Source organism: Pseudophryne corroboree, chromosome 6 (genome assembly GCF_028390025.1).
Source record: "Pseudophryne corroboree isolate aPseCor3 chromosome 6, aPseCor3.hap2, whole genome shotgun sequence".
Classification (NCBI taxonomy): domain Eukaryota; kingdom Metazoa; phylum Chordata; class Amphibia; order Anura; family Myobatrachidae; genus Pseudophryne; species Pseudophryne corroboree.
The window spans coordinates 188,203,857-188,223,284 of NC_086449.1; the positions used below are offsets into that span (position 1 = coordinate 188,203,857).

Here is a 19,428-nt window from a genome sequence, read left to right on the forward strand (position 1 = left end):
ATGCACCAGAGGTAGGAAGTACAGGAAGGAAGCATTGGTATTGCTCGGGAGGAGAGAAAGAAGGAAATGCTTGCAAGCAAACAAGTGAAGCAGACATCAGAGAGTGAGGTAAAGGGAATGCTGGAAATGGGAGAACTGTAAGTGAGACTGATATAAGACAATGGGAAGGAATTATTACCATACCACACACACAATGCCATGAAGTAGTTAATAGATAAAAGGTATTAACCCACTACTTGTTCGTCAGATGGCGTGCACATTAATCTTGCTGTAACACAAGCCACTTTTGTGTTACACAGAGGTTAGTATGCCGACATTGGACAGGGATACGTTTCTATGTCAACTCACAATGCAATACAATTCAATATATATATTACAGACATTAATGACACAATTTTCAGGTAGGATCTTATTTAACTGAAACAGCTTCCCTTTACTGTAAATAACTTCAGAAGGTTAACGCAGTCAGTGGCAACTTAGATTAATTGTATGGATGTAATGACAGAGTACACAAATTTATACGTATAGTCATTTGATAAGCTTAACACACTAAATGACAAAGTTCAGAGACAATTGCATTTTTAAAAAAAATTTCTTTACTGAGTTTTCTCCGGCAGGGTCCACAAGTTATCCACAGGATAACAATGGGATATGATGAAGTGACAGCGGATTTGCACCAATCGGTCAAAGCTTTCCGGCCTCCCAGCTTGCAACGGGCCCGTCCATATATCCCCGCCTCCTGGCTCAGCCAACTCAGGGTTTTTTTTGGTGCGGCAGGAACCGGACCATGGTCAGAGGGCCGCTGTTTTTTTGCAGCCCTAAGCTTTCTTATTTTATTTTTATAATCTTACTATTTTTCTGAGCAATCTTTCTAAACAGCGCCTTATACGTACCTTAGAAAGAGTCGCTCCAACAACTCTCCTCTCTGTCGCGACACCGCTTACCCACGAGTACAGTGCTGTTTCGGCGGGCGTCTGTGTCAGATATACTAATAGGTCCAGCAGACATTATCAGACTGTGGCTGGAGCACGGGGAGAAGGTAAGGCATTGGTTCCGCTTAAAAGGGGAATACGGATACAGCCGTACTATTTTGGGAGGAGACTACCAAACAGTCGCTGACGCGGCTGCCACCTAGGGTGCACCAGCGCTAGGCCTTAGGGATCATAGGCTCCAGGAATAGTATGAGGCCACGATCCCTAGGGTTGATGTCAGCAGTGGGGAGTCAGACGCTCTCCCGGTCACCCCTCCCCCCGGTTCATGACCAGTTTCCTCCGAGTCTCCCCCAATGAACGGTTTCCCGCTTCCATCTCAGATGCTTTACACGAAGGGGACCCAGTCGCAGCATAGGCGGCTGTGTGACTAGTGCGTCTGTGTTCACTATAGGTTCATGGAGCGGCAGTGTACATTAGTAGCGTCTAGATCCACTCAGCGTTTACTAATGTATTGATCGGTCCTGGAAGCGAGGTGAGTCTCTCTGTATCCCACTCTCCTGAGTACGGGTAATAGTGTTCATTCTAGCACCCTGTACCTTTCAAAATCCATGCAGTTCCTCTTTCCTGCCTGGGGTGCCGCTCTCTGCTCTGGTGCTTCTCAGCACACTCTGATCTGTTACTCAGTGCTGTGATACAGACCTGTGTGTGCTGAGAAGCACCAGAGCAGAGAGCGACACCTCAGGCAGCAAAGAGGAGCTGCACAGGATTTGAAAGGTGCAGGGTGCTAGAATGAACACTAGGGTAATACAGCACTAAGTCTCTACCTTTTTGAGTATGAATAGTTAGATAAGTGCCTGTTGCTTATGAGTCTATATACATTTACTGTTTCTTTTGCAGTGCATCTGAATACGGTAGATCTGTTTAAACATGATTTAGTAATATGTTCTCCTACATACTTGAAATGTAGTTGATGTGCTCATATTGATTCTTATACTAATGTATAACGTGACTGACTGCTAGTGTGATTGCTGACTTTACTATATTCTGTCAGTTTTGTTCTATTCTGATCCTCAATGCTGGTGCATGGGTAGGGTCGGATTGTATGTCACTTTAAAAAGCTTAAAGTGATTACAGTCACAAATTGTGTAGTACACTGTGGAAGAGTTGATTATTTATAATGTCTAAGAGCGGCAAAGGTGAGGAAGATACACTCAAAGCAACACCATCACTCATATCATGTTTGTGTTATCCTCTCAGGATCTGGTTCAGGATGGTTTGTGCGCAAATTATTTTAGCTTTCACCAGGGGTTCTTGAAAAATACAAGGCAGATTCAGGTGTAGGTTGATCCACCTTGGGCAGTGTTTGCACAGACTTTAACCAGTATAGCTGAAAGGATAATTCCTCCAACTCCTGTACCGGGGATAGGTTACACAATTAACCCTTACATGCAGCTTCCCACCTGGGGTGTATCACTTCCAGCAGCTGCCTCTCAAAAGAAACAGGCTGATTAGCCGGTGGTAAGTAAATCTTCATCCTCACATGGTTCAGATGAGGATTCATCGGAGGATGAAAGCTCAATTAATTCTACTTCTGCATACGAAGAGGATGAAGGTCTCAGCTCAGTGGATATAGCTGAGTTAATTAAAGCAATGAAAGCCATTCTGTCCTGATGCATTCAGCGGAGCCTGTGTTAAAAACCAAGGCACCTGTGTTAAAATGTCCCAAAACAGTTAAGATTGAGTTTCCAGGATCAGATCAGCTGACGGAAATCATCGAAGTTTAGAATTCCTAAGAAAAGGAATTCCAATTATCCTCTTCCAGCTGGGGATTGTTTAAAAAGGGAGGTGGCTCCTAAAGTAGCTACGCGAAAATCTACATTACCTTTGCATTCAACATCATTAAATGATGTCACGGATAGGAGAGTGGAAGGTTTTCTGAAAAACTTTTTTTCCCTGTCTGGGGCAGTCATAAGGCCAGTCATGGCTTCAGCTTGGATGGCAAAGGCAGTGGCTGCCTGAGCTGATGCATTAGAGGGGGATTCTAGAGAGCAAAAATCCCTTATAGCACATATAAAACAGGCTGCAATGTTCTTGGAAGAAGCAGCATTGGATATGGGTACGATTGCCTCCAGGGCATCAGCTTCAACAATAGTTAATCGTAGTGCAGTTTGGCTACGTACGTGGAAAGCTGATTCAGAATCTAAGAAGGTTTTGGAGTCTTTGCCCTTTTCTGGAGATATTCTTTTGGTAAAGAATTGACAAATATTTTGGAGTCAGAAGCAGACTCCAAGAAAGGAAAGTTTCCTTCCACATACAATTTCAAACCCAAAGTTCCGGCTTTTCGGCTCTTTCGGTCCAAAGGAAAAGCTAAAGGTAAAAGTGATTGTAGGCAGTCCCAATACAACAAGTCTGGTAAGACTAAAAAGCATTTGGCTACCAGAGGCCCGGTTAGTAAGACAGATAAGCCATCCCGATGATGCGGGCCTCCACATGGGGGATCCCAGGGTGGGGGGCCAACTTCTTCAGTTTGCACAGATCTGGCAGCAGTCTACAACGGATGCCTGGGTGCAGGAAGCGGTATCTCTAGGCTATGCTTTTGCCTTCAAGAAGCACCCTCCTCAAATGTTTTATTTGTACCAGCCTGTCTCGGGTAGAGACGAAGGCCAGGGCTTTGAAAGAGGCAGTTCAGAAATTGCTTCAGTCAGGAGTAGTCATTCCAGTTCCCCCTGCACAACGAGGACAGGGGTTTTACTCCAACCTGTTTTTTAGTTCAGAAGCCAAATGGGTCATTTTGGCTCAATCTCAAAGTGCTGAACAAATACATTTGGGTACCTCTGTTTCATATGGAGACTTTACGTTCCATCATTTTGGCCATGGAGCCAGGGGATTATATGGTATCGCTGGATATACAGGATGCTTACCTACATGTTCCTATAGCACTGTCCCATCAGTGCTATCTCAGGTTCGCTATCCTCCAACAGCATTTTCAGTTCCTACCTTTTGGGTTAGCCACAACCCCCAGAGTATTTACCAAGATTATGGTGGTAATGGCAGCTTATCTCCGCCAGCAGGGGATAAGAATTTTTTCATACCTCGACGATCTTTTAATCTTGGCACAGTCGCAGGAATTGCTCCTATCCCATCTGCAACAGACCATAACGTGTCTGCAGAAGCACGGGTGGCTCATAAATTGGGCAAAATAGTCTCTAGTTCCATCACAGCGGATCACTCACTTGGGGGCTGTACTGGATTTAAGTCTTCAGAGAGTAATGTTACCTCTGAACAAGATATCCAAGGTTCAGTCAAGGATTCAGGACTTGCTATACAGTCAAAAGGTATCCATTCACGCAGCAATGTGTGTGATGGGTTTGATGGTGTCAACATTCGACATGGTGGAGTATTCACAATTCCACTCGTGGCCTCTGCAGCGTCTGATTCTTGACAAATGGAATGGGTTGCATCAGACGATAAAAACACAGACTATGGTTCTTATGATAGAAGTAAGAAGGTCATTAGCCTGGTGGCTACAGACATCCCATCTGGACAAGGGGAGACCCTTTTGGACATCAGATTGGGAAATTCTGACGACAAATGCCAGTCTCCAGGGCTGGGGAGCAGTGTCAGGAAGGTTGTGTTTTCAGGAGCAATGGACCAAGGAAGAAGGTTGCCTTCCAATAAATATATTGGAACTTCGGGCCATATACATGGCACTGATTCAGGCAAAGGACATTCTTCGTGGAAAACCAGTCCAGGTCCACTTGGACAATGCAACGGCAGTAGCGTACCTCAGCCATCAGGGGGGAACTCACAGCCGAAAAGCGATGAAGGAGGTAAGTCAAATGCTAAAATGGGCAGAACTTCATCATCCAGCCTTGCCCACAGTGTTTGTTCCGGGAGTCCCAAACTGGGAAGCGGACTTTCTCAGTCGACACACCATTCAGGCAAACGAATAGGCTCTACATCCGGAGGTCTTCCAGACTCTAGTAGACAAGTGGGGGTTGCCAGAGATAGATCTCACGGTGTCCCGTCTGAACAACAAAGTTCTTGCATACGGGTCAAGAACAAAGGATCCCAGAACGATCTTTGTGAATGCCCTGTCAGTGAGATGGGACTTTCATCTGGCTTTTGTGTTTCCTCCAATCATCCTATTACCCAGGGTAGTGAGAAAGATAAAGCAAGGGAAAGGTGCCGTGATACTAATAGCTCCGGCTTGGCCCAGAAGGCATTGGTACACAGATCTGCAGAGAATGTCGATGGATGCTCCACTTCTGCTCCCTCAACGTCCAGATCTACTGATGCAGGGTCCTTGTTATCACAGACATCTGGATCGACTGTCTTTGACGGCGTGGCTCTTGAAACCTCTATACTAAAGTCAAAAGGACTCTCACAACATGTAATTCAAACTATGCTCAGAGCAAGGAAACTTTTCTCAGCTCGCATTTATCACCGAATATGGCAAACCTATATTCATTGGTGCAGTGAATGGAAAATGGACCCTAAGTCTTTCAGAGTTTCCAGGGTCTTAGCATTTGTTCAGGCAAGAATGGATAAAGGTTTGAACGTGGGTTCCTTGAGAGTGCAAGTGTCAGCATTGACTGTATGGTTCCAACAGAAAGTTGCCAACTTACAGGATGTGCGTACTTTTTTTCCAGGGAATGCTGCGCATTCAACCTCCTTTTGTTCCTCCTACAGTGCCTTGGGACTTGCGTCTAGTCCTGAAAGCCCTTCAAGTTGCCCCATTTGAACCACTTAATAAAGTGAATCTTAAATGGTTGACAGCTAAAGTTCTCTTTCTACTGGCTATGGCGTCAGCTAGAAGAGTATCAGATTTAGGGGCATTATCATGTTCCCCATTTCTGATTTTTTTTTTTATCCAGATAAAGCAGTTCTCAGAACTAGATCTGTGTATCTTCCGAAGGTGGTGTCTAAATTCCACCTTAATGAAGAAATTGTAGTCTCGACTTTCCAGGTACCGGGCCTTTCTGCGGAAGATGCATCACTGGACGTGGTCCGTGCATTACGGATCTATGTGGATCGTACCAGTGCCATCAGAAAGACAGATTCTCTTTTCATTCTCTACGGATTTCACAAGAGAGGATGGCCTGTTGATAAGCAGACGCTGGCAAGATGGCTTTGGGTGACGATTTCAGAAGCATATTCTCAAGCTGATCTCCCTGTTCCGGCTAATGTCTCTGCTCACTCTGCTCGTAAGGTAGGTCCATCATGGGCAGCACAACGTGGTGCTTCAGCAGAACAGATATGTAAGGCAGCTACATGTTCTTAACACACTCATTAACACATTCATTAGACATTATGCCATGGATACCTTTGCCTCTCATGACACTGAATTCGGGCAAAGGATTCTCCTGTCCAATCAGGAGCGTCCCCACCACTAAATTGCTTTGGGAAATCCCATTGTTATCTTGTGGATAACCTGTGGACCCTGCCGGAGAAATATATGTTATGGTAAGAACTTACCGTTGATAACGGTATTTCTCCTAAGTCCACAGGATCCACAGGGATCCCACCCTGACGCACCTGATTTTTAGGATCCTTTTACTCACTAACCTCTTCCTTCTTGTACGTAAGGGTGTGCATGTGTGTTCTTATCGCCTGATTAGGGCTATCTATGATGCTCCCGCCTTGAGCTTTGGGAATACAACTGATTTGACTGAGCCAGGAGGCGGGGATATATGGACGGGCCTGTTGCATGCTGGGAGGCCGGAAAGCTTTGGCCGATTGGTGCAAATCCGCTGTCGCTTCATCATATCCCATTGTTATCCTGTGGACTTAGGAGAAATACCGTTATCAACGGTAAGTTCTTACCATAACGTATATTTTCTGAGGAACAAAGAAATAGAATCAACACATGCATGTTACATATAAATTAGGGTCGGGCAGCACAGTGAAACATCCATGGCAATAAATCAGACGAGTTCCAATCCCAGTAGAAGGATGGCAGGAAGAACGTATCGATAAATCTAGTAAGGAAGACAGTGCGCCAGCCAGGCCCAGTATAGACAATTGCATTTTAAATGTTTGTACAATTAGGGCCCCATAAATAATAAGAATTTACTTACCGATAATTCTATTTCTCGGAGTCCGTAGTGGATGCTGGGGTTCCTGAAAGGACCATGGGGAATAGCGGCTCCGCAGGAGACAGGGCACAAAAGTAAAGCTTTCCGATCAGGTGGTGTGCACTGGCTCCTCCCCCTATGACCCTCCTCCAAGCCAGTTAGGTACTGTGCCCGGACGAGCGTACACAATAAGGGAGGAATTTTGAATCCCGGGTAAGACTCATACCAGCCACACCAATCACACCGTACAACTTGTGATCTAAACCCAGTTAACAGTATGATAACAGCGGAGCCTCTGAAAAGATGGCTCACAACAATAATAACCCGATTTTTGTAACTATGTACAAGTATTGCAGATAATCCGCACTTGGGATGGGCGCCCAGCATCCACTACGGACTCCGAGAAATAGAATTATCGGTAAGTAAATTCTTATTTTCTCTATCGTCCTAGTGGATGCTGGGGTTCCTGAAAGGACCATGGGGATTATACCAAAGCTCCCAAACGGGCGGGAGAGTGCGGATGACTCTGCAGCACCGAATGAGAGAACTCCAGGTCCTCCTTAGCCAGGGTATCAAATTTGTAGAATTTAGCAAACGTGTTTGCCCCTGACCAAGTAGCTGCTCGGCAAGGTTGTAAAGCCGAGACCCCTCGGGCAGCCGCCCAAGATGAGCCCACCTTCCTTGTGGAATGGGCATTTACATATTTTGGCTGTGGCAGGCCTGCCACAGAATGTGCAAGCTGAATTGTATTACACATCCAACTAGCAATAGTCTGCTTAGAAGCAAGAGCACCCAGTTTGTTGGGTGCATACAGGATAACAGCAAGTCAGTTTTCCTGACTCCAGCCGTCCTGGAACATATTTTCAGGGCCCTGACAACATCTAGCAACTTGGAGTCCTCCAAGTCCCTAGTAGGTGCAAGGCACCACAATAAGCTGGTTCAGGTGAAACACTGACACCACCTTAGGGAGAGAACTGGGGACGAGTCCGCAGCTCTGCCCTGTCCGAATGGACAAACAGATATGGGCTTTTTTGAGAAAAAACCACCAATTTGACACTCGCCTGGTCCAGGCCAGGGCCAAGAGCATGGTCACTTTTCATGTGAGATGCTTCAAATCCACAGATTTGACTGGTTTTAAACCAATGTGATTTGAGGAATCCCAGAACTACGTTGAGATCCCACAGTGCCACTGGAGGCACAAAAGGGGGTTGTATATGCAATACTCCCTTGACAAACTTCTGGACTTCAGGAACTGAAGCCAATTCTTTCTGGAAGAAAATCGACAGGGCCGAAATTTGAACCTTAATGGACCCCAATTTGAGGCCCATAGACACTCCTGTTTGCAGGAAATGCAGGAAACGATCGAGTTGAAATTTCTTTGTGGGGCCTTCCTGGCCTCACACCACGCAACATATTTTCGCCACATGTGGTGATAATGTTGTGCGGTCACCTCCTTTCTGGCTTTGACCAGGGTAGGAATGACCTCTTCCGGAATGCCTTTTTCCCTTAGGATCCGGCTTTCCACCGCCATGCCGACAAACGCAGCTGCGGTAAGTCTTGGAACAGACATGGTACTTGCTGAAGCAAGTCCCTTCTTAGCGGCAGAGGCCATAAGACCTCTGTAAGCATCTCTTGAAGTTCCGGGTACCAAGTCCTTCTTGGCCAATCCGGAGCCATGAGTATAGTTCTTACTCCTCTACGTCTTATAATTCTCAGCACCTTAGGTATGAGAAGCAGAGGAGGGAACACATACACCGACTGGTACACCCACGGTGTTACCAGAACGTCCACAGCTATTGCCTGAGGGTCTCTTGACCTGGCGCAATACCTGTCCCGTTTTTTGTTCAGACGGGACGCCATCATGTCCACCTTTGGTATTTCCCAACGGTTTACAATCATGTGGAAAAAACTTCCCGATGAAGTTTCCACTCTCCCGGGTGGAGGTCGTGCCTGCTGAGGAAGTCTGCTTCCCAGTTTCCATTCCCGGGATGAAACACTGCTGACAGTGCTATCACATGATTTTCCGCCCAGCGAAAAGTCCTTGCAGTTTTTGCCATTGCCCTCCTGCTTCTTGTGTCGCCCTGTCTGTTTACGTGGGCGACTGCCGTGATGTTTTTCCCACTGGATCAATACCGGCTGACGTTGAAGCAGAGGTCTTGCTAAGCTTAGAGCATTATAAATTTACCCTTAGCTCCAGTATATTTATGTGGAGAAAAGTCTCCAGACTTGATCACACTCCCTGGAAATTTTTTCCTTGTGTGACTGCTCCCCAGCCTCTCGGGCTGGGCTCCGTGGTCACCAGCATCCAATCCTGAATGCCGAATCTGCGGCCCTCTAGAAGATGAGCACTCTATAACCACCACAGGAGAGACACCCTTGTCCTTGGATATAGGGTTATCCGCTGATGCATCTGAAGATGCGATCCGGACCATTTGTCCAGCAGATCCCACTGAAAAGTTCTTGCGTGAAATCTGCCGAATGGAATTGCTTCGTAGGAAGCCACCATTTTTACCAGGACCCTTGTGCAATGATGCACTGTTTTTAGGAGGTTCCTGACTAGCTCGGATAACTCCCTGGCTTTCTCTTCCGGGAGAAACACCTTTTTCTGGACTGTGTCCAGAATCATCCCTAGGCACAGCAGACGTGTCGTCGGGATCAGCTGCGATTTTGGAATATTTAGAATCCACCCGTGCTGTTGTAGCAGTATCCGAGATAGTGCTACTCCGACCTCCAACTGTTCCCTGGACTATGCCCTTATCAGGAGATCGTCCAAGTAAGGGATAATTAAGACGCCTTTTCTTCGAAGAAGAATCATCATTTCGGCCATTACCTTGGTAAAGACCCGGGGTGCCGTGGACAATCCAAACGGCAGCGTCTGAAACTGATAGTGACAGTTCTGCACCACGAACCTGAGGTACCCTTAGTGAGAAGGGCAAATTTGGGACATAGAGGTAAGCATCCCTGATGTCCCGGGACACTATATAGTCCCCTTCTTCCTGGTTCGTTATCACTGCTCTGAGTGACTCCATCTTGATTTGAACCTTTGTAAGTGTTCAAAAAAAATTTTTAGAATAAGTCTCACCTAGCCTTCTGGCTTCAGTACCACAATATAGTGTGGAATAATACCCCTTTTCTTGTAGTAGGAGGGGTAATTTAATTATCACCTGCTGGGAATACAGCTTGTGAATTTTTTCCCATACTGCCTCCTTGTCGGAGGGAGACCTTGGTAAAACAGACTTCAGGAGCCTGCGAAGGGGAAACGTCTCGACATTCCAATCTGTACCCCTGGGATACTACTTGTAGGATCCAGGGGTCCTGTACGGTCTCAGCGCCATGCTGAGAACTTGTCAGAAGCGGTGGAACGCTTCTGTTCCTGGGAATGGGCTGCCTGCTGCAGTCTTCTTCCCTTTCCTCTATCCCTGGGCAGATATGATCTTATAGGGACGAAAGGACTGAGGCTGAAAAGACGGTGTCTTTTTCTGCAGAGATGTGACTTAGGGTAAAAACGGCGGATTTTCCAGCAGTTGCCGTGGCCACCAGGTCCGATGGACCGACCCCAAATAACTCCTCTTCCTTTATACGGCAATACACCTTTGTGCCGTTTGGAATCTGCATCACCTGACCACTGTCGTGTCCATAACATCTTCTGGCAGATATGGACATCGCATTTACTCTTGATGCCAGAGTGCAAATATCCCTCTGTGCATCTCGCATATATAGAAATGCATCCTTTAAATGCTCTATAGTCAATAAAATACTGTCCCTGTCAAGGGTATCAATATTTTTAGTCAGGGAATCCGACCAAGCCACCCCAGCTCTGCACATCCAGGCTGAGGCGATCGCTGGTCGCAGTATAACACCAGTATGTGTGTATATACTTTTTATGATATTTTCCAGCCTCCTGTCAGCTGGTCCTTGAGGACGGCCCTATCTATAGACGGTACCGCCACTTGTTTTGATAAGCGTGTGAGCGCCTTATCCACCCTAAGGGGTGTTTCCCAACGCGCCCTAACTTCTGGCGGGAAAGGGTATACCGCCCATAATTTTCTATCGGGGGGAACCCACGCATCATCACACACTTTATTTAATTTATCTGATTCAGGAAAAACTACGGTAGTTTTTTCACATCCCACATAATACCCTCTTTTGTGGTACTTGTAGTATCAGAAATATGTAACACCTCCTTCATTGCCTTTAACGTGTGGCCCTAATAAGGAATACGTTTGTTTATTCACCGTCGACACTGGATTCAGTGTCCCTGTCTGTGTCTGTGTCGACCGACTAAAGTAAACGGGCGTTTTAAAACCCCTGACGGTGTTTTTGAGACGTCTGGACCGGTACTAATTGTTTGTCGGCTGTCTCATGTCGTCAACCGACCTTGCAGCGTGTTGACATTATCACGTAATTCCCTAAATAAGCCATCCATTCCGATGTCGACTCCCTAGAGAGTGACATCACCATTACAGGCAATTGCTCCGCCTCCTCACCAACATCGTCCTCATACATGTCGACACACACGTACCGACACACAGCACACACACAGGGAATGCTCTGATAGAGGACAGGACCCACTAGCCCTTTGGAGAGACAGAGGGAGAGTTTACCAGCACACACCAAAAACGCTATAATTATATAGGGACAACCTTATATAAGTGTTTTCCCTTATAGCATCTTTTTTATATATTTCTAACGCCAAATTAGTGCCCCCCCTCTCTGTTTTAACCCTGTTTCTGTAGTGCAGTGCAGGGGAGAGCCTGGGAGCCTTCCCTCCAGCCTTTCTGTGAGGGAAAATGGCGCTGTGTGCTGAGGAGATAGGCCCCGCCCCTTTTTCGGCGGCCTCGTCTCCCGCTCTTAACGGATTCTGGCAGGGGTTAAATATCTCCATATAGCCTCCGGAGGCTATATGTGAGGTATTTTTAGCCAAAATAGGTATTCATTTGCCTCCCAGGGCGCCCCCCTCCCAGCGCCCTGCACCCTCAGTGACTGCCGTGTGAAGTGTGCTGAGAGGAAAATGGCGCACAGCTGCAGTGCTGTGCGCTACCTTTAGAAGACTGAGGAGTCTTCTGCCGCCGATTCTGGACCTCTTCTTACTTCAGCATCTGCAAGGGGGCCGGCGGCAAGGCTCCGGTGACCATCCAGGCTGTACCTGTGATCGTCCCTCTGGAGCTGATGTCCAGTAGCCAAGAAGCCAATCCATCCTGCACGCAGGTGAGTTCACTTCTTCTCCCCTAAGTCCCTCGTTGCAGTGATCCTGTTGCCAGCAGGACTCACTGTAAAATAAAAAACCTAAGCTAAACTTTTCTAAGCAGCTCTTTAGGAGAGCCACCTAGATTGCACCCTTCTCGGCCGGGCACAAAAATCTAACTGGCTTGGAGGAGGGTCATAGGGGGAGGAGCCAGTGCACACCACCTGATCGGAAAGCTTTACTTTTGTGCCCTGTCTCCTGCGGAGCCGCTATTCCCCATGGTCCTTTCAGGAACCCCAGCATCCACTAGGACGATAGAGAAATAATAATACAGTTCAGCTGAGTTTAGCTCATTGGTGCACTGAAGGTAATTTGGCTTGCGCCTGAATAATAACAGTTGCACTTCACTGATGCAGTTGCAATGAGTGTGTAATAGCACCCCTGTGTAGTCGTACCTGTTTTCCCCAGAGGATGCTCGCTGGTTCATGACCTCTCACGGCTCCTTCCGCAGAAGGATGAACACCCCAAGTGAGGCACCTCACACATAAAAGGAAACACAAAGTGACTGTGAAAATGATTTATTAACCACGAAATGATTGGTCACCGCTGTAAACTAAACTTGTGTTAGAGTCTAGTGCATAGCTCAAATAACAGCACAACATTAATCACTGTAACAAATGCATCAAAACGCATAAATCACACTGTCAGACATCTGCATAAGACACGTATAATATCGGGCATTGATCATCACAATCGAATAATTGCAGGCAAGCAATATCTTGTCACTGAATGGACAACATACCTACACCGTTCACAGTGGCGCTATGTCGCTTAAGTTCAGTCCATACTGGTAATAAACTGTTCCATATAGGTGCTGTAAATTGTATCTGAACTGTGCACAGTATTTGTAATCCAACAGGTGCTGTAAAGCAAATACTTTCTAGCTGTGTCATAAGGTTCCAATAGGGGATGCTGTGGAGCAGGTAGTTGCACTATATTATAGCAAGGAGCTTCCAATAGAGGATGCTGTAGAGCAGGTACTTCTAGCACAGTGTATGCTTCCAATAGGGGGCACTGTGGACCAGGTACTTCTAGCACAGTGTATGCTTCCAATAGGGGGGCACTGTGTAACATATGGATGAGTGCACTGTACTGGCGGTAACCTTCCAATAGAGGGTGCAGTTAGTAAAACTGATGTCAGCATATAGTGGGACACAGAGCAAATAACACAATCCTGGCACATGTAGTGCTGCAGTTCAAGCAGGCAAGGGATAAATGGCACTGTCCATGTTTTCCTTGCAATTAAAGTGGTAAAGGGAAACAGGGGGTTCACATAACCCTATCCCTTAAGGCTTTCTGGTAAAGTGGCTGGCAGGCCCAAATAAATCACACGAGTCCGTCTCCTTGTAAATAGAGCCCTGCTGTGATCTGTCCCAAGAGGGGCTGTGACTTGGAAAGTTAGCAGGGTGGTCACTGTTGGCCTCGGTGCCCATAGGTGGGGGCTGTCTGGGGTGAGGAAGAGTACCTGTACTGTCTGCTGCTGTTGCCAGCTCCTGCTGGTTTACTGCATTTTGCCACCATCAACCAGACTTCTCTCTAACAGGGCTCACTCTCCTCTCTGTAGCTCTCCTTACTACATCTCCCCACACTCGACCACGGCCAATCAGAGCCCTCCCAGCTTCCCGCTCTGCCAGGGATGCTGGTGGAAAGCGCGGGGTCCTAGTACTGCACATATTTTCTCCCGGGTGCCATGGTTGCTTAGCAACCAGATGAAAAGGGTTTTAACCCTTACAGTGTCTGACTGCAGCTGGTTTAAACTAGAAGGGGGTACCCCAAGAGTGAGTTATCACAAGTACTTTGTAGCTTTCCTGGTAACAGGGTTTCTTCTCTACAGGACTCAAATGGGTGGACCCTATAGCCATATGGTTCCGAGCACTTTGGTGCGAATTCAGCCCGCAAAGGGTGCGAGATCAGGTGCCGTTGCCGGCGTTTAAATGCTTTCTGAGCACTATGCTGACTACTAAGAATTTTGTGCACTAATATGTGACTATAAAGCTGTCCCTGGGAGCGGCAAGTAGTCTATACTGTCACTTGCCAAATGATGTGTTCTCACTGCCACTGCTGAGGTCTCTTTCTAGGTTTATTTGTGATGCATGTTTGTAGAGTTACAAGGTTACCAGCCTGATGACATGCACTGACGATAGGCTCTGAAGCTGGTAGTTTGATATCAAATAGATGTTGCTTTGTCTCCAGCAGCTGCACTCCTGACAGGATCAGTCTCCTCCCTTTCGCCAGTTCTCAGGGGATGACCATTCACTGCTCTGCCATCAGCTCACCTAGGCCACGCCTCCAGCTCCTATGTCTTGCTCTTCTCGCCACCAACTGTTGACTGCCTCTGGGGCTGCCTCTATATGGGTATAAGTAGCTGAGGTGGCGCTCAGCCTGTGCATCATGTGCTGTGTGCTGGGGACAGGGGCTCTCCCTTGCACACAAAACCCCCCTACACCTCGCCAGGTACCTCCAACAGGCCGGGGTAAAGACACCCCCCCCCCCCCTCCTCTTGGCGCCACTGCTCACAGCAGCCGATATCAGCCATATGTATATTAAACTGACTAAATGTCCTTACAAGCAATGGTGGGGTGCCACACTTTGTCAGAGAGATCTGCCTCATTTATACACATCATAATGTGTGCATTGTTCTCCAGAAGGGGCCCCAATGTTTCATCGACGAGTAGTACGATTATTTCTTTATCATCCACTAGGGGTCACTGGAGTACTCTTGGGGATATGGACGGGCTTCCGTAGGAACAGCACTGAATATTTAAATTTAGAACACTCCACCCCTCCATATCCCAGAGTACCTCAGTGTACTACCTCAGTGTTTTTTCTGTGCTCGAAGTAGTAACAGCTCTGTGGCTAAGAGTCACAATTACTTTGAATATTTTTATTTTTATATTTCTCTATTTTTATACATCCCTTTCCCCCTTCCAAAAGGCAGGGTCAGGGATAGTGCAGCTGCTGATAGCAGCAGGGGCGTGTCGGGCCTCTCTGAAAGAGCTCCCTCACAGCCACACACAGATCCTGCACAGGCTGGCCGGCGCTTACTAAGAAGCCCCGTCGGAGCCTCCTCACAAGCTGCAGGACTGAAGGTATGTGAACGGGGCGGTCAGCTCCCGCTGCCGCCCCGAGGTGTGGGGACATTGTTAAAGAACTCGGGGACAGACTGCCTCCGGCCGCCGCCGCACACGGCTCCGGCCGCCGCTGCTCTCCCCACTCACAGCGGCTCCGGCCGCCGCTGCTCTCCCCACTCACAACGGCTCCAGCCGCCGCTGCTCTTCCGCTCACACGGCGCCGCCCGCCGCTGCTCTACCGCTCACGGCGCCGGCCGCCGCTACTGCTCCGGGTCCCACCGCTGTGTTACGCGCTGCTCACCCGGGCTCACAGGCGATCCGCTCGGCGATACCCGCTGGGGCCCCACAAGCTGCGCTGCCGCTGCTCTGAATCTGAAAGAGCATGCAGGCATTACCACAAGGGTGAGGCAGAGGGGGGGGCAATAAATAAGGGGGCAATAGAGCGGCATAAGAAATACTGCAGCACCAGCAGATGCTAGGCTGCAGGGATATTTGCAGAATTATAATCAGTGAAAGTTTGTAACCAGCACTAGGATTATATGTGTAAGCATAGCATGGCAACCATTTTAACATGCTTCCTGTGTCTTCCTCTGTGATTCCAGAACGTTCCTGTCCTACATCTCTACTCCACGGGAGGCGCAGGGGTGTTAGTGGGAATTTGGGATCACATTTCATAGTACTGGCCACGTGTACTGCGCTTGGCCAGATATATATATAGAGACACCTTACTGCTATTTTACTGAGTCGTGCAAGTGTCTGTTTTTGTGTATTGTATTGTCTGTCGCCATAATGAGTAAGGCACCAGCAAAAAAACTAAAAAGCATAATTGCAGAGTCTGTAGCAGTGTGTTACCGGATGGATCTACCACATGTACAGTATGTTTTGTGGATTCGGTTCAGAATACCATTTCTGCTCCAGTTTTACAACCAATGTCCTCACCGGACCCTCCGTGGGGTATGTTAGTAAATGTACTAGATAGGTTACAATCAGAATTGACCGCCGCTCGTCAGGAGCGGGAAACGGCAAGATCTGAGTCTAGGGTGAGACCGCCAGAACTACCGGAGGCGACTCAGCCTTGCGTAAGATCCAACTCCATTTTGGGTAAACGGGATAAATTTCATATGTCTTATGATTTTCCAGTTTCTGCTATGTTGCACTCTGACGATTCCATGCCAGACCTCACGGAACAAGATGAGGGTGAGGAGGGCGAAGTGGAGTCAGATGGCGAGGATTTTAACAGTTCCGGCATTGATGATCTCATCAGAGCGGTACGTCAGTCTCTGAAGTTTACTGAAACTGAGGAGCCTCTCACAAATGATCAGGTCGTATTTACTAAACGACAAAAAACTCCGATAAGTTTTCCTGTGTCGGAATCTCTTAATCAGATGTTAGTAGAAACACGATGGAATCCAGATAAACGGTTTTCTATACCTCGCAGATTTAAGTCTAGTTACCCGTTTCCAGACTCCGTAACATGTACATGGGAGAATCCACCAATAGTTGATTCTTCAGTGTCAAAACTTACCAAGAAATTAACCATACCAGTGCCAGCAGCTACTACGCTTAAGAAACTATGCTAAAATCCATGTATGTAGCAGCAGGTTACAGAACTCAAATCTGCTTTACATGACGAAAACCTGATACTCTACAGCCTCACTCATGTGATTTACAAGTAGTATCTCTGCACAGCGTCTACTGACGTCTGTCAGCTCACTTCTCGTATTTCATCGTCGCTAGTAACGGCACGAAGAGCACTCTGGCTGCGTGCTTATCATGCGGAGGCAGAGGTCAAACGAGGTATAGAGGCGTTGCCTTACAATGGCAAGAAGTTGTTTGGTCCTGAATTGGACGCATGGATTGTTGAGGCTACGGGAGGTAAGTCTGTTTTCTTACATTGCCTCCACCGGTATCAAGAAGAAGGTACGCTGGACCTTCGTTCAAATCTTTTAGACCTCAGCCCTTTCGAGGACGTGGCAGAGGAACAGCCACGCCTGCTAGACGTGGTCGAGGACGTGGTTTCCAACAAACCAACACAACTCGCCAGGACGCTAAGGCGACAAGCCAGTGGCATGACATCTCCGATTGTGGGAGCACGCCTTCAGACGTTCCATTTGGCGTGGTTCCACACATCCGCGGATGGGTGGATCCGCAATTTAGTGTTAAAAGGTTACAAAATAGAGTTCGACTGTCTTCCGCCTCTGTGGTTTTTCAAGACAGGATTGCCTCTGTCGGACGACAAGAGGACGGTTCTGCAAATTGCCATTCAGTCCCTACTGGATTCGGCAGTTTTGATTCCGGTCCCTGTACACCAACAGGGTCAGGGTTATTATTCAAGTCTGTTTGTGGTACCAAAGCCGGATGGCTCAGTCAGACCAATATTGAACTTAAAGGGTCTCAATCAGTACGTAACTTACTACAGATTCAAAATGGAGTCTCTGCGCTCGGTGATTGCGGGTTTAGAGCCAAAGGAATTTATGATTGCGCTAGATCTCAAGGATGCGTACTTACACATTCCAATTTGGCAGCCTCATCAGAAACCATTACCAGTTTCAGGCTCTACCGTTTGGCCTGTCATCAGCGCCTCGGGTATTCACCAAAGTGATGTCTGTGATGATAGCTCATCTCAGATCCCTGGGAGTGACAATAGTTCCGTATTTAGACGATCTGCTCATCAAAGCACCGTCTCAACAGATACTTCTCCAACATGTGCTGCTAACATACGATGTACTGGTTCACCACGGTTGGATTGTCAACTTCAAGAAATCACATCTAATTCTGTCTCAACGCCTTCAATTCCTAGGTATGATTCTCGATACGGTCAATCAAAGAATTTACCTACCACAGCAGAAAGTACAAATTCTACGCCATCTAGTACAATTAGTGCTCAAGCCACGCACAGTGTCGGTACACTTGTGCATTCGCCTCTTAGGCACAATGGTGGCAGTTTTCGAAGCGCTTCAGTTCGGAAGATTTCACTTGCGTCCTTTTCAACTGAATGTGCTCGCCCAGTGGTCGGGCTCGCATCTGCAGATTCACCACAGGGTGAGGTTGTCGCCAAGGGTATCTCTGCTCTGGTGGCTTAAGGAACACAATTTAACCGCAGGAAGACGGTTCGGAGGCTGGAATTGGATAATTCTAACTACGGACGCCAGTCTCAGAGGTTGGGGAGCGGTAATTCAAAATTGTCAGCTCCAGGGTCTCTGGGCGGATCACGAAAAATTGCTGTCTATAAATGTCCTGGAACTCCGCGCAATTTACAATGCGCTACGACAAGCAGTGCACATGCTTCGCTCTCAGCCTGTCCAAGTGCAGTCAGACAATGCGACGGCGGTCGCATACATCAACAAACAAGGAGGAACGAGAAGCCGCATGGCAATGCGGGAAGTAGCTTGAATCCTCAATTGGGCGGAATGCCACCAGGTGATGTTGTCGGCCGTGTTCATTCCGGGAGTGGACAACTGGGAAGCGGATTATCTCAGTCGTCGGGATTTTCATCCAGGCGAATGGGCATTAAATCCAGAAGTGTTTCACATGTTGGTTCAGCGATGGGGTTATCCTCGGGTGGACCTGATGGCGTCTCGACACAATCACCAAACGTTCCAGTATGTGTCCAGAACAAGAGATCCAAAGGCAGTGGCGGTGGACGCTCTCACTGTCGCGTGGCCGTACAGTCTTATGTATCTGTTTCCACCGTTTCCGTTGCTCCCTCTGGTGCTAAAACGGATCAAAAGAGAGTCTGTCACAGTCATACTAGTGGCGCCTCATTGGCCTCGGAGAGCTTGGTTCTCGGATCTCCGAGGACTACTCGCAGACGATCCTTGGCCGCTCCCACTACGTCCAGACCTGTTACAACAGGGTCCGTTCCTTTACCGCGATTTAGCGCGTCTGCGTTTGACGGGGTGGCTGTTGAGACCGCCCTCTTAAGAAGAGAGGGCATTCCAGATTCGGTTATACCAACCATGTTACGAGCTAAGAAGCCGGTTACGGCAGCTCATTATTACAGAATATGGCGTGCCTATATAGGTTGGTGTGAGGCGCGGAAGTTTCCGACATCATCTTTCAAGTTATACCGCCTTTTGTTGTTTCTACAAACAGGGTTAGAT

General features: G+C 47.6%; 1 protein-coding gene across 6 annotated transcripts in view; it reads left to right on the forward strand.

Moving 5' to 3' along the window:
* Positions 1-19,428, forward strand: part of LOC134931785 (protein FAM98B-like) — a 64,846-nt gene continuing 45,418 nt past the window's right edge. For 3 of the 6 annotated variants that reach the window (XM_063925474.1, XM_063925475.1, XM_063925471.1), the window contains exon 1: positions 1-108. The gene's annotated coding sequence lies outside the window, so the exon portion shown is untranslated. Of the gene's footprint in view, positions 138-19,428 lie in introns of all 6 variants that reach the window. The other 3 variants (XM_063925476.1, XM_063925477.1, XM_063925473.1) reach the window with 3 other exon arrangements.